This window comes from Emydura macquarii, unplaced genomic scaffold (genome assembly GCF_026122565.2).
Source record: "Emydura macquarii macquarii isolate MOO-44397 ecotype Brisbane River unplaced genomic scaffold, CSIRO-AGI_Emac_v2 contig_1565, whole genome shotgun sequence".
Taxonomy (NCBI): Eukaryota; Metazoa; Chordata; order Testudines; family Chelidae; genus Emydura; species Emydura macquarii.
Window position 1 is genome coordinate 5,991 of NW_027131702.1, and position 21,972 is coordinate 27,962.

A 21,972-nucleotide genomic window follows, 5' to 3' on the forward strand; every position below is an offset into this window, starting at 1 on the left:
GCACGGCCCCACTGGTGATCTCGGCCCGGCCCCTGGGGAGCTGCGCGGGGCTCTCACCGCGAGGGGCGGCTCAGGCCGGGACTAGCCCAGGGGGCAGCGACAGCGTCCGTCAGCGCCTCCCTGCGAGACCCCTCCCGGGGCCTGGGTGGGCGGGATCCGGCCGGGGCAGGGGAGCGGACCAATGGGCTGTGAAGTCGAGGGCGGGGTCAATCGGGAGACGGACCAATCGGGGCTCTCCCTGAGCGGCAGGTGATGACTGACAAGGAGAGCCCCGGGAAGGGTTAACCCCTGCCTGGCCGCGGAGGAGAGGCGGAGCCCGGAGCAGGGCAGGGCAGGGCACGGCACGGCAGGGCGGGGCCAGGGGCCAGTCCCAGGCACCTCGGGGCCGGGCTGACGCGAGCCGTGAGCCATGGGGTTCCAGCTGCCAGTCCTGCCCCTCCGAGCCTGCAGCAAGCCCGCCTCCCTGCCACCAGGCCGGGCCCTGGCGAAGGCTGCGCACCCCGAGTGTGACCCCCAAAGAGTCCAGCCGGCACCTGTGGGCCCAGCGGCTGGACGGGGTCCCAGCTGGTCCTGGGCAACCACAAACCCCCTCCCCCCCCCGGGTTAGACATGGGGCACACAGGGGAAACTGAGGCACACCCAGCATAGACAGTAACAGTAGGACAATTCCCGGTCGTTACACGGGACCCGCAGTGGGTGTGCAAAACCCATCCCAGCTTGGACAAACACCCGTCAGAGATGCTCTATGGTTACTTGGTCCTGCCGGGGACCAGGGGCTGGGCTTGATGGTTTCTTGAGGTCCCTGCCAGCCCCACCTTGCTGGGAATGGTGAACAGGGCATTGGGACCGATTCCTGTGCCCCAGCCTGCCTCCGGCTGCTGATGGCAAACAGCCCCACCAGCTGGGCCTAGACCCGGCCATTTACCGTGTTATAATCAGGAGATCTGACAGACAGAAAATCCATCGACCGCCCTGTACACAGACACGTAATTATTGTTCATAGCCATAGTGTGCGTTACAGGGGTGCAAACAGCAGCGAGCGAAGACAGGAACTGCTAGGAAATTTGAAACTAATGAAAGTTATCTAACACCCAGGATAATGACAGAGTTTCTGTACAGCTGGGTATAACGCCGACATTATCCCAAAGTACAGAGGTTGGTTTAAAAGTCACAAAACACAGACACAATCTGCAATATCCCGAATTAAGGTTAATGGATTTAACAATACAGGTAAAATATTAGCAGCCAGAGATTTGGATAGATCACCCATGAACATTGATACTAAAAGTAGCCAGTGCAGAGCACACACAGCAAACACAGCACCGACTGTCCATAGCGTGACTGAGAACTTTAGAGCAGATTCTCCCTCGGTCAGGGCCCCACATGGGGGGGGAAGGGTACACTTTACTGGGGTCTGGAGGCCCTGGGGGGCCCGGCCCAGGCTGCAACCCCCATTACCATGAGGAAAGGATTGAGGGTAAATTGCAGATCCTGCCTGAGAACATTTATAGACACTTGTTTCCCTGTAGCCGTTGTCCAGCTCCTGTGAGATTGGCTGGTGCCAGTCAGACGTGGCGTTAGCGCAGTCTCAAGCAGTGTTCTGAACAGGGACTTGCTGGGCCTCCTCGCCCAGCCCAGCCCGGCTCTAGAACAGGCAGTTTGGGCTCCTGCAGTTAAACTAGGCCTTGGCGTTTGTGTGACATCCCACTCAGTCCTAAAACATGGGACACTACAGCCTGGGAACTGGAAGCAGCTTCTGAACGTCCACGTCACACGTATCCTGCAGACCTGTCTGAGAATGTATCGTTGTATCCTGCAGACCTGTCTGAGAATGCGCCTTGTGAAATGTTGCACCTGAAAAAAATCGTCAAGTCTACGTTTGGAAAAAAACATGAACTACCCCCACTTATCTTCTGAAATGAGCTTTACAGAAAACAACCCTGGTTTTGCAAACATTAACTTACAGCGCTGCGGGTCTTGTTAGTACAGAAGGAAGTATCATGGGTGACTGGGACGAACTGGTAGCAGAGCGCTGGGGGCAGCGCAGGCTCTTCTGTTTGCTTTGATTGGATCACAGCTCCAGGTTTCTATTTCGACACTGATGAAGGTATTAAGACGACATCTCTCCTCGAAATCCTGCTGTCAGCTCACTGAGCACTCCAGTGCCTTGTCATAGTGCGATTTGCACGGGTGTAACTAGAGGTGTTCGTTTAAAGTGCTCAGTTAAATCTCTGTGTGGACACTTTGTTCTGGGGTAAGACGTGGCTTGTTTTGGTTCAAGCTGATTCCCAAGTGACTTAAGTGACATCAAAAAAGGCCACTTCTTCTACCAGAACCAGTGTTCGCTGACTGAACTGGTGCAAGCCCCGTGTCTCAGGACAGCCGCCGGTCCCCTGGGCTAGCGTCACCGCACGTCACCTACCGGAGCTGGCAGAGCCATCGTGAGCTGTGAGGGGAGAAGGAAGCCGGGTCAGTGCCTCGCAGAACGCAGGGTCCCGTCCTCACCTGCCCCACACTCGTGACACACGGAGATGCCCCAATAACGGAGCCGGATGTCGGTGTTTTGCCGTTGTGCCGGGTACCCAGCGATGGGCGACCTACACGGAGCAGCTGGGCCCGGACGGGTACAGCCAGGGCGTCACTGCCCAGGACTGGCGCTAGCCGGACCCACCGCTGCAGTTCCCCAGCCTCTGAGCGGCCATGGGGGGCTAGGGGAGGTCTCCCGTTACTGGCCCAGCCTGCCTGGTACAGGGTCACCCAGTGACCGGCACGGGGAGGGGGCTCAGCACTCACCTGCAGCCGCTTTGTAGCCACCTTTCTTCTTCCCTGCGGAGAGAAGCAGATTGCCATGAGCCGGCTGCTCCGGGCAGGACCTGGCTGCGATCTGAGCCCGTGGCCCAGAAACGAGGTGCCCGGCCCCCCCAGGGCAGGATGACAGAGGTTGGGGGCCTGGGGCACAGTCTCTGGCCCCCCACCATTCCCAGGGTGCAAACACGCAGGGGGAAGGCCCAGGCAGAGCGGGGCAGAGAGGGAGCCCGCCCCACACTCATCCTGCATCGGGGGCTCCTGTCCTGTGGGGCTGGGCTTGGCTCCCCCTCCGGGCACCGCGACCTGGCGCAGGGACCCGGCACCAACTCAGATTTGGCGCTGCCACCCCACGTGCCAGGTCACAGCACCCCTCACAACGGCCGCGGCTCGGGGCCCAGAGCAAACTGCCCCTCTGCCCCCGGGCGGCCCTGGCCAGCAGCAGAGCGGGGCAGTCACACAGCCCTGACGCCGGGTCTGTACCGCGGCTTCCCTTGGGCTGCGTGCAGGGCCCAGCCAGCGTCTCCCGGGCCAGGCCCTACAGTGACGGGCACTGCACCACGGCCCAGCACAGACGGCACCAGCCCCCTCGGCACTTACTGAGGCAGAGAACAGCTCCCGTGACGGCAGCCGCCAGCACGAGAACCCCGAGAACGATCCCCACGATCAGCGTCATGCTGGACTTGGGCGCTGGAACGGGAAAGCGTCAGTGAGCAGGGGGCACCCCGAACCCTCCTTCCCTGTTACATGGGTCGGTCACCCCGCCCCCATCAGTGTCCTGTGTCCCCAACCGAAATCCCCTCCCCCCATCCCAGAGCCAGTCCCCTCACCCCAGGGCACTCTCAGATCCTCCGGCAGGCTGGGGTGCTCCACACAGCAGGTACACTCCGTCTCTTTGCTGGGGTCGATCTCTATGGTCGCCCGGGTCTGGTAGGTCCCGTCCCCGCTGGGAACCACCCCCCACTGGATGGTCTCCTGGGGCACGGCCACCCCTTCTTCAGCCAGACGACGGCGACGCTGCGCGGGTAGAAGCCGTGCACCCGGCAGGAGAGGGTGGTGAGCCCGTCCCGGCTCGGCCGGTCGCTCACCTGCACCCGCGGTCGCTCTGGGGGGAGGAGACACGGAGTTAGCGGGAACCCCTCAGCCGGATCCACTGGGGCAGCAGCCAAGGGGGCTGGAATCCCCCGTGGGAGGCTCCGGCTCTGCCCCCTGCACAGGGAGACCCAGCAGCTGAGCTCCCCCCAGCCTCTCTCAGCCCTGTGCCCACGTCTGCTCTGCCGTCCAGCCGGAGCAGGCAGCGCCCGGGCCATGGAGTGCGGGGACAACCCGGCCCTGCCCTGGGCAGAGCGATGGGACCCGCTGCAGCCGCGCTGTCAACGTCTGACTCAGACACGGGGCCGGCCCAGCACCCCGAGGGCTCTGCTCAGTGGGAGGGTCTGAAGGGGGCGGGTGGGACAGGAGATGAAGGGCGGCTCCTGCAGCTACGCTGGGGCCTCGCCCGATGGGGACAGAAACACCCCGGCACAGACAGCGCTCAGCATGCCGAGCGTGGGGGGAAGCAGTGTCTGCAGTGAGGATACACCCCAGTGACCCCTGGGCCTGATGTGCCCCTCCCGCACCTCTCCTCTGCAGCGTCTCCCGCCCGTACGCCAGGTACTTCTCCAGCCACTCGATGCAGGTCCCCTCCAGGTAGGCTCTCCACCCCCGAGTGAAGCTCCTGTCAGCATCCCAGTTTCCGTTTGCTGATCTGAGCCGCGTCGTCTGCCGCTACCCAGGTCTCTCGCTCCTTGTCCAGGCTGAGGAAGTCTCGCCCGTCATATGCCTCCTGGTAAAACCCCCCGATGGAGCCGTCACCGTGTAGCTCACAGCCGTACATCCTTTGCAGAGTGTGAAATCCTGCAACACACGGAGCCGGGGCCCAGGGCTGGGTCATGATTTAGCCACAGGGAGCAGGTAGCGAGTCTCTCCCCAGCACCCCCAACCCCCAAGATCCCCTGCTGCAGGCCTGCCCCACCTACCCCAGGAGGAGAGCACTAGAGGCCAGTCCTCCAAGCTGCCTAGAGAGGCTGGCTGCGGGGAGCAGCCAATCAGGGAGCAGCAGGCTGATATAAAAGGAGCTGTGGGCAGGAGCAGTTCAGCTGCTGGCTAGAGCCAGAGGAGGAAGGCTGGTGTGGCTGGCTGGCTGGCTGGCTGGCTGGCGGACAGGACAGGACAGGACAGGACAGCACAGCTGGAGCCTGGCTGCAGGGAAGATCCTGGGGCTGTGGGGAAGTGCCCAGGGAAACGCAGCAGCAAACAGCCCCAGCCAGTGCCAGACCCTTGTTTTGGGCAGCGCAGAGGATCTGACCTCAGGTCACTCACTCTGGGAATGAGAAACTCCAGGCCAGAGGCAGGCTCGTGGCGAGCAGCCGCTCCTGGACAGGGTGCCTGCGGTGCTGCCAGGTGGGAGGGGTTATGGGGAGGCTCAGGGCACCGGCTGGATTTGCTGCAGCCTCAGCTCCTGGACTCCTGGGATTAGGGGAGAGTTTCAGCTCTCTTCTCACGGAAGGAGGTTCCTGCCCTGCTGACGGTAGAGAAGCCCTTGGAGTCTGACCTCCCGCAGCTCAGAGCAGGAGACAAATAAGAACAGTCCCGAATGTGAGCGCCCCAGACAGGGGACATTTAAAGCCCAGGTGGGCTGTGGGGCCTGGCATGTGACCCGCGCACACATGGGGCTGCGATGCTGGGACTCCCCTCAGCTTGGGGTCTGGGAACTGTGACGAGGCGGCTCAGAGCCCAGCCCAGCCCAACTTGCCCCAGGCTCGGGGCGGGGGGAACAGTCACTGGCCTGGCTTGGCGGACATGGTCCCATCCTGCAGGGAGCCAGCATGGGGCTGGTCTGTGGCCCAGGCGGGCAGATCAGCTGCTGCGATGGGTTCTGACCTGTGGGTCATAGCTGGGGCAGGGACTGCAACCAAGGGGGTGGGGAGCCCCCAAAGGGAGCAGGGGCAGCGCAGGAGGGACAGAGATGAGGGGAGTTGGGGAGGGGACAGCGTGCCACTTGCTGCTTGGAGGGGGCCAAACTGTCTTTCACTGAACCCCCCAATTCAGTCCCCCTCTCCCCTCATCCCCGCATTCCCGCACTCACCCGCGCTGTGGTTGTAGCGCCCGCGCAGGGTGTTCAGGTTGGCTCGGTACAAGGCCTGCACGCCCCGGGAGACCTGCGTCTCCCCGGCCCAGTACTGTGCGTCCAGGCTCCGGGCCATCCACTCTGCGCGCGGCTCCGCTCTGCGCGTCTCGCTGTCGTAATGCAGGATGTGCTGCCCGTCCACGGAGCCGACGATGCTGAACTCGGGCAGCCCCGGGCCGGGCTCCGACACCAACGTGTAGAAATTGTGCAGAGAGTGCGGGCCGGGCCCGGGGGCTGTGGGGAGGGAGGGGGTCAAACCCACCGGCACTGACTGGAACCCAATCCCGCCACTCACTGGCCCAGCCCTACTCTCTCAGGGGTGGGGGCCTGTGTGGGGGGTGTTAGAGGGAGAGTGGGGGGGGGGGTGTGAGGCAGAAGAAGCGGGACCAGGAGGAGATGGGCCCCACACACCAGCCTGACTGGGGCATGATGGGCGAAGATTGGGGAGAGCAGGGGGGACAGTATCTGGGGGTAGGGAGGCTGAAGGGGGTGTGAAGAAGGAAAAGGGGCCCAGGACGGGATGTGGGGAGGAGGGGAAGGGAGACAGGGCTGGAGCAGGGTGTGAAGAGGGGGCGGCAGGAGGGGCAGAGCTGGAGGGGGGCTGAGGAGGAGGGGAAGGGGGCCAGGGCTGGAGGCAGGTGTGGGGAGCAGCAGGGATGGAGGGGGGCAGGGTTGGCAGGGTGTGTGTTAAGAAAGGAAGGGAGCCCAATGGGGGGGTGTGGGGAGGAGAGGGCAGGGAGAGGTGCAGGGTTGGCAGGGGGTATGGGAGGAGGGGGTGGTTATGGGGCAGCTCAGCACATCGCACTGGGAGTAGCCCCCAGTAGAGGGAGGCAGGAGAAGGGCCTGGGGGCCGGGGCCGTGCACACAATTTACCATCACTGAGTCACACTGCGGCTGCCCCCAGGCCCCTGTAGGGATCGGGGCCCCGTTGTGCCAGGCACTGCATGGGCCCTGCCCCACAGAGCTCACAGCCTGATGCCCCCTCCCTGCCGTAGGGTTCACCCCACAGATCCACAGGCAGGGTCAGGGCCAAGGGGGGGAGGGGTACAGATCCCAGACAAAGGGCCTGGGGGTGCAGAGACTGAACCCCGAGTCCCTTCACACACACACACACACCCCGAGTGTCCCGCTGACTCAGACACGGCTCAGGTCTGCTACGCACGTCTGGGCATCGTGGCCTGGGGGTCAGGCTGACGCAGGCTGGCGGCTTGTTTGGTCCTGTTCGCTCCTCAGCCTGTCCGGGTTCTTTAGGTTCACACCCTGCAATTCCCGTGTGACCCTCCCTCCCTGCCTCCCTCACAGAGCCCCACTGGAGCCGTCACTCCTCAGTAAGCTCAGACCGGGGTGTGCAGGGTCGGGGCTTTGTTCTCCAGCTCCTGGTCGCCAGTTACAGGCCAGCCCGCTCCGTGCTGGGCGCCGGACCCACGACAGGCACAGCCCTGCCCTGGCTTATATCTAAGCTGAGAGAGAAAAGATGGACCAAACTCTCCCCTTTCCTTCCCCCAGCTCCTCCGGGTGCTGGTGGCCCTGGGTCCCTCCTTCCAGCCCCAGTTTGGGGGCAGCCCCCCTTCCCATCTCCCTCCCCTTGGTTCAGACTCCAGGGGCCGAGCCAGCAGGCCTGCTGCCGCTGTGCCTCTCTGGCTGACTCGTTAGAGTATCGCTGGAGCAGGGGACTGGACCCGGCCCCCCTCTGCTGTGCGATGGCTCCAACCACCAGGCTGTGGGGATCCACGCGCCCCATACTGAGTTCTCTTGCCCCTCTGTCCCATTGCAAGTTGGCTCTGGCCCTGCCAGTCCCCAGCCCTGGCTCATCCCAGCGTCCGCCCCTCCATTCCTGCTCTCACGGTGCGGAGTCTCTGGCAGGAATCTGTGGCCAGGCTGACTTCTTTCGCTCCAGGTTCCTCCTCTCCTCCCTGAGTTCTGCCATTTTCCTTGCTAAACATCTCCACCTCTCCAGCGTAGCTGGGTCCCCACCCACCGTCCCAGCTGCCTCTTCGACGCCTTTGTCTCACCTCTCACTCAAATCCGCCTCGCCTCCTGCCGCCATCGCTCCCTACACAGGGTGTCCCTGATTTCTTCCCAGAGAAAATGTGAGGCTGTCCCCGTCCCATCGCCTCCTACAACTCCCACCTCGTCCTCCCTCATCGTTCATCTGCTCTCCTCCGACCTAACCCCTGATCTCCCTCACACCCACTCTCCTCCCTCACGCTCACTCTCCTCTGGCTTCCCTCTCACAATACAAACATCTGTCTGTATCCCTCTGTCCTCTCCTGTCATACTCAGACGGGACCATAGTTCGTTCTGTCTGTACAGCGCCTGGCGCAGTGGGGGCCCAGACTACAACCTAGGTTTCTGGGCATTGCCAGAAAACAACAAATAGTGATGACAGCAGGGCAGGTGGCTTTACTTTTAAAATGGCTGGTTTTCCCCATTCGAGGGGCCCATCTTGTTGAGCCTGTTTTTCCTGAAAGACTCTATGGGGCAGCTGGAGAACTGGGCGGGGGAGGGACGTGGGGGTGGGTGGAGATGTGAAACCCGAGAAAACAAGAGGGGAAGGAATTATTATTTCAGGTTGGGGTAGCACGTGTTAGCTTCAGTCATGCTGGGGCCCCGCCATGCTGGCTGTTGTACAGACACAGCAAGTGCCAGTCCCTGCCCCGAACTGCTCACACTCAGGCTGGCTCTACACACAGGTTTTGCTCTGATTTCACTATTTCAGTTCGGGGATGGGACTTGGTTTTTTGTTTGTTCCTTTTGCCAACATAGCACCAGTGCAGTTATTTGGGTACACGGTGCGTGACACCAGCACAGCTTACTGCTGTAAACGCAGGGGAAGAATCTGTGCCACTTTCACTGTGTCCATGGTAAGTGCTTCTACACACTTAGCTATGCTGGGTTCAAACTGTATAAAGTGGTACAAACACGGCGTGTCCACCATCCTAAAAGATCTATTCCAACTGTTTACACTTCGTTGTTAACACCTCGGCCTTGGCCACACACAAATTTACACCAGTTTAAGTTGAAGTGTGAATTTAAACTGGGTTAGTTAAACCAGTGCCAGAGGCTGTGTGGACACTCCCATCCCAGTCTAAGGTGGCTTTTTTCAGTTTAGCTGAAGTCGGTTAGGTTTGTCCACCTGCAGAGCTGCACCAGTATAACTAAATGGAAACCGGTTCAGTTAAACTGGTGCAAAGTCCCCTATGGAGCCTCTTATTCTGATAGAAGAGTGGCTCCCCCCGTCCAGTTTAGACTAAATTGTGGGGGATCAGTTTAAGCTGACCTGAAGAAAGCCACTCTTCTTCCAAAATTAGAGGGTCCACAGAGGGGTTTGCACTGATTTAACTAAACCGGTTTAATTATACCAGAACGAGACTGTGTGTGTAAAAGGTCCTGCTTAACCAAAGCACCTGTCTAGCAGCAGGAAGAGAAGCTGTCCCTGGTAAAGATTCAGCAGCCCGAGGCCCTTCATTTGAGGACTGAGAATTCCCACCCAGGGCCTGGTGCTCCAAGGAGATCTCCAGCCACACAGGGAAGAGGAGACTTAGAATAAAACAAGCCGGGGAAAAAACCCTTTGGGGCTTTCACTCTCCAGTAGGGAGCAGCAGAAATGGACACAAGCCCTATTTCCCACTCAGGTCACCTTTAGTGCAATGGGCACAGAGGGTTTTCTGCCAGTGAAGAGGGCCCAGCCAGGCACCGATGGAGCTGGTGCTGGATACAACCTCATTAAAAGGAGCCAGACCCTCCGTGATCCCATTAACGTCCTTCTCCGCACACCCCCGACTCCACAGGCCCCAGGCCAAAGCTCTGCCCCACTGGAGTTACACCAGCCGTGGGTGTGACCCCCTGAGCTGAGGGCCTCCCGTTTCCTCGGGGCAGGGGCAACCACTGCCCCACCTTCATTCCCTGCCCCTAATGGGGCTGCACTGGGGCCCAGCCCTGTGTGTGTCAAACCCAGCCTGGGACTGAGGTGCCGCGAGGGAACAACGCCGCAGCTTGAACCACTTCAAACAAACCCCCAGACCCAGCCGCAGCCTCACCCAGCTGCACAGCGGCTGCCGAGCTCCGGCCGGGGTGTCAGAGCTGCTGCTGCACCGAGCGCTGGGCACAGCCCTGCCATGGCAGAGCCACGTCTACACTAGGGAAAGCAGCAGGTGGCTGCCCCTCCCCCAGCCCGCGGGGATCCCAAAGCGCTTTATCCGCCTGTTACAGGGGATCCCAGCAGCACAGACGCAGCAGCCGGTCCGGGCCCGGCCCATGACCCGGGAATCTGGCTCGTGACAACAACCAATGGATGCCCCTGGCCGGGCGTCTCGCGGGGCTGCGGGGCGCGTACAGCGCCGGGCACCCCGGAGCCGCGCCCCACGCCGGTCACTATGGCCGCGTACCGGCCCCGCCCCAGCGACTCTGTGCTTCCGTCCAGCCCCGCGCCCCGCTACCCCCCGCTGTCCGGCCCCCCCCGCACTCACCGCTACGGGCCCCCGGCAGGGCCACGGCCCCCAGCAGCAGCAGCAGGCGCAGAGTTAGCCCCATAGCGCCCGGCCCGTGCCCGCGGTCCGGCTACTAACGGGGCAGCCTGGCCGCTGCAGCGATTGGCCGAGCGGAGACCGGCCCCTCCAATAGCGACGCGCGGGCCCATGCGTCACCAGTCGCTGGGCAGAACCCGGCTGGGCAGGTTGGCCGGGGAAAGCGAAAGTCTGTGAGCGGCGCGGGATGGGGCGCTGGGGGTGCAGCGAGGGACGAGGGAATTTGGAGGTTCAGTGGGGGGGGGGAGGTTGGAGGTGCTGGGGGAGGGGAGCTGGCGGGGCTGTGTCAAGGCTCTCACTGCGGGGGGGCGGGTCAGGGTCACTCCCTGGCCCGGTGTCAGGGCGGCTCAGGCTGGGACAAGCCCAGGGAGCAGTGCCAGCGCCCGTCAGTAACTCCCGGGGGGACCCCGCCCGGCGCCTGGGTCTTCGGGATCCGCAGCAGCAGCGGGAGGAGCCGAGCCCAGGGCTGGTCTGTATCGCGCTATACAGCACGGCCGGAGCCAGCGCCTGCTCCCCGCGTCCAGGGGCTGCCTCCCAGCTCCACGCGCCCCGGCTCAGGGCACCGGAACGGGACTGGGGGGAGGGCTGGTAACTGCGTCTCCTGCTCGAGTTCCCCACCTCCGCTCCCCTTCCAGCCCTAGCCAGCTCCAGCCAGGGCCGGTGGGTGGTTCCCAGGGGTCGGACTCTCTAGCAATACAGCCCTGCCCCGGCGAGGGGTTGTACTGACAGAACCACCCGGTAGAAGAGTCACCCACCAACGCCAAATAGCGATGCTGGTGCAAACCCCGCGTGGCTCGGGCCGTAGGGGGCGAAGGGTGACACACGCTGCATGCAAACGTGTCTGAAACCCCCAGCAGCGCAGCCACACACTGCACCCAGCCGGAGTTCCTGGGGTCGGGGACATGACCGGTAAAAGGACGGAAACCCGCTCAGAACAGAGCCCGGCCCACCCCCCCCCGCAGCCTGTCAGCTCCAGCAAAGCCAGGCCCCAGCTGCCCGCTGAAGAATTCCTTCTCCCCAGCTGGCGGCAGGCCGCTACCCCTGAGCAGGGCCGTGTAAGAGCCCCGCCCCTAGGGCCAGCCCCCCACATTCCCCCCCAGCCCCGTTACAGGATCCGACCCCCGTCCTAGCCGGGGGTGACTGTCTGCACTACCCGCCTGCAGGGCCTCGCTGGGCGCGCGTCGGCCTGGGACACCAGAGCGCTGGTGGCTGCAGACAGCCCCGTGTGTCTGCGCCTGGCTTAGCCGTCCCTATTCAAGGGCCTGTCAGCCCTGACCCAGCCTGGCCGCCCCATTCCCCACCCCGCCCCCACGTGCTCCCTGCTGCGGCTGCAGGAGGGCTCATGGGCCGGCCACATCTGAACCTGAGTTTAAAGGGACCGGAGGGGAGATTTTCCAAAGCGCTAAGGGGGTTAGGAGCACGAGTCCCACTGACTGTCGCTGGTAGTCATGCTCCTGAATCCCTTAAGGCCTTTGAAACTCCCCCTCCGGGTCACGTTACCTATAACGCTCCTGACCCATCATCGCTGCTCTGTGTCCAGCGGGAAGCCGGGCCTGTGGCTGCCCATCAGTACCCATCACTCGGGCAGGGCGGCTCTGGGCGGCTGTGTCTATCTGTGCTGCTGCTGCCCAGCCCCCCCAACACCCGTTAGTCACCCCCAAGCACTTCTGACCACCCCAAACCCAACATACACACGTGCTGCCCCCTTCCTGCCGGGCCCCTCTGCTCCCCAGCCCCGGGATACACCCCATCCCCTGACCCGCCAGACACAATCCTGCAAACGGGCTGAGGAGAGAGACTAAAAACCCAACACCGACATTTCTTGTGGTCACATGAAAATTGCCAAGAGAGTTACAATGCTGCTAGTTAAAAGGGTTTTCAAAATCTTAAAAAAAAAAAAAAAAAAAAAATCACACCCATCACACACAAAATCAACCATTTGGGAGCAGAATGTTACCCAAATAACAAACATCACAGGATCTTTTTAGGGGATAAGGCAACAAGCCGCGTTTATTGTGACCATGCAAACATGGGAAATAGTATCGAAACGAAAAGAAAAAGTATCAACACTGTAATAACATCAACATTATGCTTTAACAAAATAGTATCAACAATCCTATGAAAAACAGGATCAACATTGTATCAATACAACTACAGAGAATCTTGTTTAATAAAGTATACTTCGTTGACATGTTTCAATTGGTGCTTTCATTCACACACACACACACACACACACACACACACACACAGGGGTCTCACAGATGTTCTAGTTACCAGCCTCTTGGTGCTGGTGGTAGTCACTGGCCAGGTGACTGCAGCACGAGGGTGAGGAGCCAGGCTCTGCCGATGGCACCGGTTCTCCTGGCTGGTTGGTGATGTAGACCCGAACCTCCAGCCTTCATCTTTCTGTCCCGTTTTATAGGGAAAAGACACCATCTATAGGTTTTGCTCTGTCCTGCTGCAACTGCATTTTTGGTGTGATCCTCATTCTTGCAAGCCTGATCCGATTTTGTCCTTTGAAATGGGCTGGCTCCAAAGTCATCAGGGTGGCTCCTCTTCAGCCAGTTGATCATCTTCGCTCCTTTCTTCTTCCCTCAAACATTTTAGGTGAGGCTGGTGTTTTCTTCATCTGTTTCGACATCCCTCACTCAGACCAATTGTTCAATCACTCTCCCTGTCTACACCCACCTCAGTTGCTCAGCCATTCACACTCCAATCACTCAGTGCACACTCCTAGCTGAAGAACTTAACATATAATTTTTAAAGCAAACCTTATTTCATTTCTGCCAGTGTCTGTCACAATTAGATAGATACATCACATTGCACAGTGTGGCTTTTTGTACTTAAAATAGGATTTTTACAAATATATTGGAAGCAGGTAAAATTAACAGATAAACTGGCCAGTGGACATAGTACAGACATTTACAAACAATCTTAAACTTATACAAAGTGCAGACAGACTTGAATTAACATTTAAAAGGGTAGAACAGTAAGAGTCAATTTGAGGTTTTAGCTTTTGATTCAGACTGAAGTGCCTTTTGGTAGGAAGGGGGGGGGGGGTGTTTGTGGCTCTGTTCTTACATATATTTCAAAAACAAGATTTTGGCCAACAAGAACCAGTGCTTTGTCTACACATGAACTTTGCACCAGTTCAGTCAGCGGACACTGGTTCTGGTAGAAGAAGTGGCCTTTTTTGATGTCACTTAAGTCACTTGGGAATCAGCTTGAACCAAAACAAGCCACGTCTTACACCAGAATAAAGTGTCCACACAGAGATTTAACTGAGCACTTTAAACGCACCTTTAGTTACACCCGTGCAAATCGCACTATGGACAAGGCACTGGAGTGCTCAGTGAGCTGACAGCAGGATTTCGAGGAGAGATGTCGTCCTAATACCTTCATCAGTGTCGACATAGAAACCTGGAGCTGTGATCCAATCAAAGCAAACAGAAGAGCCTGCGCTGCCCCCAGCGCTCTGCTACCAGTTCATCCCAGTCACCCGTGGTACTTCCTTCTGTACTAACAAGACCCGCAGCGCTGTAAGTTAATGTTTGCAAAACCAAGGTAATTATGCAGAAATCAAGCGATCAGCGACCCCGGAGAACCCAGCCCTGCAGCCCAGGTGCCTGCAATGGGTAAGTGGAAGCTGCAGTTGCTGTCTCAGAGCCGGCGTTTCGCCGGGTACAATCACAGGAAAGGGCTGTAGCAGATAGCGGAAGGCGCTGACGAGCTGTGGCACTGCCAGGAGCCTGATCTGCTCCGGTCTCTCTCCTGGCGTCTGGCTGGGCAGGGGCCGACCAGCTCCGTTACGCTGCAGAAATGAGACAGGGAGAGTCAGAGCCGGGGGTCAGGGTGAGCAGAGTCAGCAACGCCAGCTCCGCGGCTGGGCGCTCGGTGTCACGCTCTGACCGGGGCTACAGCCTGCGCTGAGGGGGGTACAGCTGTGCAGTGTGTCCCCAGCTACGGCGATCCCTGGCCCCTGCAGCTAGCACAGAGCAGTGACAGCCCAGATCCGTTCTCTGGCAGGGTCACCGAAACACAATGGGCCCCCCCAGCACCCGCTGCCTGGAACCTCCCTGCAGAGGGGAGATGCAGCCCCCGCACTCAGCACCCCAACTGCAGTGAGATCAGGGGCAGAGTTCCCCACAGCTGGCTGCTCAGAGGGGCAAGGCCTGGGGGCCGAGGGGCAGGGGTCTCCCCCTAGAGCAGTGGTTCTTAACCTTTCCAAACTACTGTACCCCTGAAGCCTGAGTCCCACCCCCACGGGGCTGAGGCATGTAACTTAGTTTCATGGCGCCCCTGTGGCTCCAGGCAATTGCCTTTCTTGCCACCCCCAATACCAGCTCTGCACTTGTGACCCCTCTAAACCCCCAGGTTGAGAAACACTGCCCTAGAGGCCTCACTGAGTCCCCCTGGCTGGTTTCCCTCACTTACCCTTGAGACAGGTGTCAGATCCCTGCCTGCTTCCTGGGAGAGAAGGAAAAGAGGTGTTAGTGTCCCCGGTCCCTCGTGTCAGCGTTTACCCCATGGCAGGGTGGGTGTGATGTGATGCCCCAGCCGGGCGGCGAGCCAGGCGGAGCCAGGTGTGGGGCTGGGAACTGCTCCCCAGGGCTAACGTACCCGGCATCGCCCCGCTCACTAAGGACTGGGACATGCTGGGGTGAGATTTTCAGAAGCACCTTGGTGACTCAGGAGCCAAAACCCCATTGAAATCAGTGGGGCTGGGACGCCTACATCACCCCCAATCGGTGCACGACACATCCCAGCACCCCACACCCAACTCGCAGCCACAGCAGGAGGCGGCAGGGCTAGACACAGACACCGCCAGGGCCAAGTCTGCAGTGGGTCTGGGGTGCATCTGGCTGCAAACCCCGCCCACTGGCACAGCTGCGCGCACGTGCATGTGCACACACATACACACACGCCGCTACCAACTTCACAGGCTGCCGACGACGGCAGTTCGGAATTTCAGAGCAGCCAAAGGGAGTTGGATGCTGAAACTCCTCGGACTCCCAATAACTCCCCTAGGTCCATTTGAACTCAGGCTAGTGAGGGCTCGTCTACATGGGGGAATCGACCAGCCTAGCAATGGGTGATAATTTAGCTCTGCCCGTCAGTTTCCCCTGCAGACAAGCCCCCAGTGTCACCGAAACAGCAGAGACATTCCCCCCCCACAGAGGGGCCCCTGGGCTGCGTTAACAGCCCCATGTCTCAGGGCAGCCGCCCGTCCCCTGGGCTAGCGTCACCGCACGTCACCTACCAGAGCTGACAGAGTCGTCGTGAGCTGTGAGGGGAGAAGGAAGCAGGGTCAGTGTCTCGCAGAACGCAGGGTCCCCGTCCTCCCCTGCCCCACACTCGTCACACACGGAGACGCCCCAGTAACGGAGCCGGATGTCGGTGTTCTGCCGTTGTGCCGGGTACCCAGCGATGGGTGACCTACACGGAGCAGCTGGGCCCGGACGGGTACAGCCAGGGCGTGTCACTGCCCAGGACTGGCGCTAGCCGGACCCACCGCTGCAGCTCCCCAGCCTCCGAGTGGCCGTGGGGGGCTAGGGGAGGTCTCCTGTTACTGGCCCAGGCTCCCTGGTACAGGGTCAACCAGCGACCGGCACAGGGGGAAGGGGGGGCCTCAGCACTCACCTGCAGCCGCTTTGTAGCCGCCTTTCTTCTTCCCTGCGGAGAGAAGCAGATTGCCATGAGCCGGCTGCTCGGGGCAGGACCTGGCTGTGATCTGAGCCCGTGGCCAGAAACGAGGTGCCCGGCCCACCCAGGGCAGGACGACAGGCTCTGCAGGGACCATTTCCCTACCTGGGTCTGGCTGCTGGGTCTGGCCAACCATGGCCACACAGAAATTTGGGGGGTCTGGGGCACAGTCTGTGGCTCGCCCCACCATTCCCAGGGTGCAAACACACAGGGGGAGGCCCAGGCAGAGCGGGGCACAGAGGGAGCCCGCCCCACACTCATCCTGCATCGGGGGCTCCTGTCCTGCGGGGTTGGGCCTGGCTCCCCCTCTGGGCACCACGACCTGGCGCAGGGACCCGGCACCAACTCAGCTTTGGCGCTGCCACCCCACGTGCCAGGTCACAGCACCCCTCACAACGGCCGCGGCTCGGGGCCCAGAGCAAACTGCCCCTCTGCCCCAGGGTGGCCCTGGCCAGCAGCAAAGCGGGGCGGTCTCACAGCCCTGACGCCGGGTCTGTACCGCGGCTTCCCTTGGTCTGCGTGCAGGGCCCAGCCAGCGTCTCCCGGCCCAGGCCCTACGGTGACGGGCACTGCACCACGGCCCAGCACAGATGGCGCCAGCCCCCCCGGCACTTACTGAGGCAGAGAACAGCTCCCGCGACAGCAGCCACCAGCACGAGAACCCCGAGAACGATCCCCACGATCAGCGTCACACTGGACTTGGGCGCTGGAACGGGAAAGCACCAGTGAGCAGGGGACACCCCGAACCCTCCTTCCGTTACATGGGTCAGTCACCCCGACCCCATCAGTGTCCTGTGTGCCCCCCGAAATCACCTCCGCCCATCCCAGGGGTCAGTCACCCCCTTCCTATTAATGCCCATAACTCCCCCTTCCCTGAAATCCTCTCCCCCCATCCCAGGGCCAGTCCCCTCACCCCAGGGTACTTTAAGATCCTCCGTCAGGCTGGGGTGCTCCACGCAGCAGGTATACTCCGTCTCTTTGCTGGGGTCGATCTCTATGGTCGCCCGGGTCTGGTAGGTCCCGTCCCCGCTGGGAACCACCCCCCAACGCTTCGTCTCCTGGGGCACGGCCACCCCCTTCTTCAGCCACACGACGGCGACGCTGCGCGGGTAGAAGCCGTGCACCCGGCAGGAGAGGGTGGTGAGCCCGTCCCGGCTCGGCCGGTCGCTCACCTGCACCCGCGGTCGCTCTGGGGGGAGGAGACACGGAGTTAACGGGAACCCCTCAGTCGGATCCGCTGGGGCAGCAGCCGAGGGGGCTAGAATCCCCCGTGGGAGGCCCCAGCTCAGCCCCCTGCACAGGGAGACCCAGCAGCTGAGCCCCCCTGCCGCCTCTCTCAGCCCCGTGCCCACGTCTGCTCTGCCATCCAGCTGGAGCAGGCAGCGCCCGGGCTATGGAGCGCGGGGACAACATGGCCCTGCCCTGGGCAGAGCGATGGGACCCGCTGCAGCCGCGCTGTCACGTCTGACTCTGACACGGGCCGGCCCAGCACCCCGAGGGCTCTGCTCGGTGGGGGGGTCTGAACAGGGCGGGTGGGACAGGAGATGAACAGCGGCTCCTGCAGCTACGCTGGGGCCTCACCCGATGGGGACAGAAACACCCCGGCACAGACAGCACTCAGCATGCCGGGCGGGGGGCGGTATCTGCAGGGGGGATGCACCCCTCAGTGACCCCTGGGCCTGATGTGCCCCTCCCGCACCTCTCCTCTGCAGTGTCTCCTGCCCATAGGCCAGGTACTTCTCCAGCCACTCGATGCACTCCTGCTCCAGGTAGGCTCTCTGTCTCTGAGCGATGCTCCTGTCAGCATCCCATTTCCGTTTGGTGATCTGAGCCCCATCGTCTGCCGCTACCCAGGTCTCTCGCTCCTTGTCCAGGCTGATGAAGTCTCGTCCATCGTAGGCAAACTGAAAATAGCCCCTGCTGTAGCCGTCAGCCTGGCGCTCACAGCCGTACATCAGTTGCAGAGTGTGAAATCCTGCAACACACAGAGCCGGGGCCCAGGGCTGGGTCATGATTTAGCCACAGGGAGCAGGTAGCGAGTCTCTGCCCAGCACCCCCAGCCCCCCATTGCAAACTGTCACAGCCTGGCTGTCGTGAGGTCCCCGGGCCCTCTGCCCACCAGGCCATGCAGAGCCCCCTTGGACCCACCAGCAGGAGGAGAGTTTCCCCTTGCAGGGGAAAGCACTCCCCCTCCCCCCCCAGCATTGCTTCCATCCCTGGCTCCTCACACTGTGGTCACTGCCCCACTGACCACCCCACCACCCCATGTGGGGTTAAGGTTCCCATGAGCTACGTGTTCAGGTTTCTGAAGCACAACTCCCGGTGCCCGGCCAGTGCTGGCGCCTGCCCATGGTGCAGGGTCGCGCAGGACAAAACTCGGGTGGTTTTTGCTCCTTTCCAGAATGGCCGCTGTGCCCCACAGCTCTCAGTGGGGCTGGAGCCGCAGGATGCCCTGTGATAAGATGGCTGCCGTTCCCCACAGCCGTGCAGGTGGCAGAGCCGGTCCCGGCAAAGGCACCCCACCGTCCACTGTCAGCCTCGTACCTGGAGCAGGCTGCCCCAGCAGATGGCTGCCCCGTGGGGGGGAGAGGACAGGAAGGGGGGGAGGGGGCAGGGAGGAGAATCTGGGGGCAGGGAGGGTGGCAGCAGGTGCAGGATAAAGACTGCAGGGGAGCGGGGCAGGCCCCTGGCTCGGCAGAGAGAAGCCGGGAGCTGAGGGTGCAGCGGGGGATGGGGGGACAAGAACAGCTCAGCCGGGTCCCCAGCCCCCTCGCACTGCCCCCCTGCACACACAGCTCCAGCCCAGCCGGGTGTGGGTTCTCCAGTGACGGGGGGAGGGGCCCAGCCTGAGACGGGCCCGACGCTGGGGGAGCTAAGCACCCCACTCTGACACTCAGGACCTGTGGGTGTCGTCAGCCCCCAGCTGGTCCCTGGGGTTCAGGCCCGGCCTGTAGCTGCAGGCGGGAGCGACCCCGTTACCCGACTCCGAGGCAGGCAGGGCTTGGCCTGACCCCGGCGCAGGCTGGGCACAGAGCGCACCCCGACTGCACGAGGAACCCCAACGTTACAGGCTGGGCCGGCCGCCTGGGCCCCCCACACAGCACGTCTCACAGCCCAGACACCAGGGTGCTGGGCCCTGGCCACAGGGAGACGAGCCAGTTGGAGCGAGCCCCTCCCCCCATCACACAGAGGGGGTCCCCCGCCTCACTTTCCTCCCTGGGGTCCCCCCAGTCCCCAATTACCCAGCATCTCCCTGCACTCGCCCTCCGGCTTTCGGTCCCTGCTCATTCCCAGCCAGGACAGTCTCCTCCCCGGCACCTGTATCGCTCTGCCCCCCAGCTCGGGGTGCCCCCTCAATGCCCTCCTGCCCCGGGTCACCCTCTGCACCTGCTGCCGTACAACAGCCCCTGCCGCCTCCCTGCTCCTGCCCTAGGTCCCCGTCCCCCCAACCCCCACCTCAGCACCAGCCCCCCTGCACCTCCTCTGTGCCCCCACCCCAGCTCCTTCTGCACCAGCCCCTCTGTGCCCCCCCAGCCAAGAGGAGTTTCTGGGTGGGAGGGGCAGAGGGAGCAGCCAACACAGTTCTCACCGCAGGGGAGGGGGCAGGGAGATCCGTCTGGCAGCCTGCACCCAGGACAAGGGTCCCGCGGGCCAAGAGTCAGGAACGAATCTCTGGGCATGGCCGCAATACACAGGGAGTCCCTGCGGCAGAGGAACCGGGGGATGGACCCGCCCGGGCTGTTTATCCAACCGGCCAGAGAAACGCTCCAGACACGGGGTCGGGTCGTGGCCTGTGACTGTGAGGAAATGGCCAGGCTGGCAGGACACGTTTTCCTCTTCATTTCCCCAGTTACGAGGGCACAGACCCATAGCCCAGGGGATTCCCACCGCAGGAGCCCCAGGGTGGGTCCCACAGAAGCACAGCCGGGCGCTCAGCTCCTTCTCTGCCATGGCAGAGCTCAGCGCCGGCCCCTCCTAGGCAGGCAGCGTCGCTGGTGCTGAACGTCCAGCTGTGCACGGGGGAAAGGTGTGAGCGGGGCAGGCAGATCTCACCCTGCAGGGCGCAGGATCCTCGGCCCGGTGGCTGCTGCTGCTCTGGGCACGGGACGCGGATGCGGGGGCTGGGCAGGCTGGGACGTGGAGGCTGCAGCATCTCAGCCAGCCTGGCCCAGCAGGTTTGAGGCTGTTTTCCCTTCCGCTGGCGGCTGGCAGAGAACAGACCCAGCACTGCCCCGCACAGAACCCGGCTGTGACGGACGCGGAGCTCGAGGGTCCATGAACACCCAGCCTGCGCCAGAGCCTCCCCGGCTGAGACGGAGCTGGGCAAAGAGGGGGAGGTGCTGTTCCTGGGACCCTCTGAAAACAGGGGCAGTTTCTGGGCTAGACCCAAGTCTCCGTTTGAAGAGCCCCCGATCGCTGGGAACACGCAGGACTGAGCCGTAAGGGAGAAGGCCCCAAACTCCCACCCCCGGGGGAGGAGACAGCTCCCAGAAAGGGCACCTGACATGGTCCTGAGGGGCTCAAAGGGCCTGAGTCAGGCGTGAAGGTCCCACGGCGACACCCAGCGAGCGCTGGCAGGATGGAGCCAGGATGCAGCTGTGAGGAAACATCCCCGTCACAGAGACCCTCTGCCAGCCTGGGGCGGGAGCTGGGAGAGCAGCCGCTTGACAGGACGATGCTGACACTGCTGGGCCGTGGGTCCGACCCCCGTAGGAACGCCCAGCTCTGCGCTAGAGGCTGCAAAGGAGACAGGCCCGGTTCCAGCAGCACGGCTTGGATGGCCCCGGGTTCCAGATCAGGGAGAACCCGTGGGAGGGGCCTGGACAGCGGCAGGGAGGAGATGCCGCTCACAGCCAGCTGGCAGTGCAGGGTGCCCGGCTCGGGGTGACAGCCGTCGCTGGGACAGCAGATCCTGCCCTACAGGGGACAAGGGGTCAGACCGAGCCACACTTAGAGTCAGGAACCTGGCCTGCTCGGCCAGTACGAGCCGCTAACGTTACCAGGCCCCTCCCTCCGCATCGCCCACAGCTAGAACATGGGACGAGGGGCCCTGCCGCGTCTCCGAGTCCTGTCCCTGCTGGCACAGGCCACCCAGCCCCGGCTCCCCTGCCTACACTTACCAGGGCTAGTGCCGGGGAGCAGAGGCCAGGCGTGCAGGGGCCAACTGGCCACCCCCGGTAGTCTATTGCCCCCGGCCCCCGCGGTTTGTGAGTGAGGAAATGGGTCTTGGTGACACCACGAATTCCCTCCCCAGGCACAGGAACATGTCTGGGTGCAGAGGCCAGGCACCCGAGCCAGAACGGCCCTGCCTCGCCCACCAGGGTTTGCTTCCCTTAAACACGCCGAGCTCACAGCCCTGGGGCTTTGCTGCACCCAGGGCAGCAGAGGGTCGGCTTCCTTCTGCGAGGATGATGCCTCGTCCTGCCCTGGTCACAGACGCAGGCCCCTGCACTGGGGTCTGGCTGAGCGGGAGGGAGCTGCTCACCCCTGGGGACAGGCCCCGAAACCTCAGCGAGTCACTGACCCCACCCAGTTCACACTGCTTCTCCTGCCCTGCTCCGGGCCGGACTCCTCTCCAGGTGAGCTCCCTGCCCCCAGGCTGGCACTGCACGCAGCACGATCCCGTCCAGCTTGGCCCTAGGCACCGAAGGGAGCGGAGCCAAGCCACCATCGATGGGGTTACGAGGCTCTGGGGAAGCCGGACTCTCCGGGTGCGATGCACAGACGGTGGTGTGGAATCAAAGAATTAATCATAGAATTGATTATAGA

At 62.1% G+C, this 21,972-nt stretch overlaps 1 pseudogene; it reads right to left on the bottom strand.

Annotated features, from left to right (window-relative positions):
• Positions 1-2,087: 2,087 nt before the first annotated feature.
• Positions 2,088-18,176, bottom strand: LOC137157786 (class I histocompatibility antigen, F10 alpha chain-like; annotated as a pseudogene).
• Between the last annotated feature and the right edge of the window lie 3,796 nt (positions 18,177-21,972).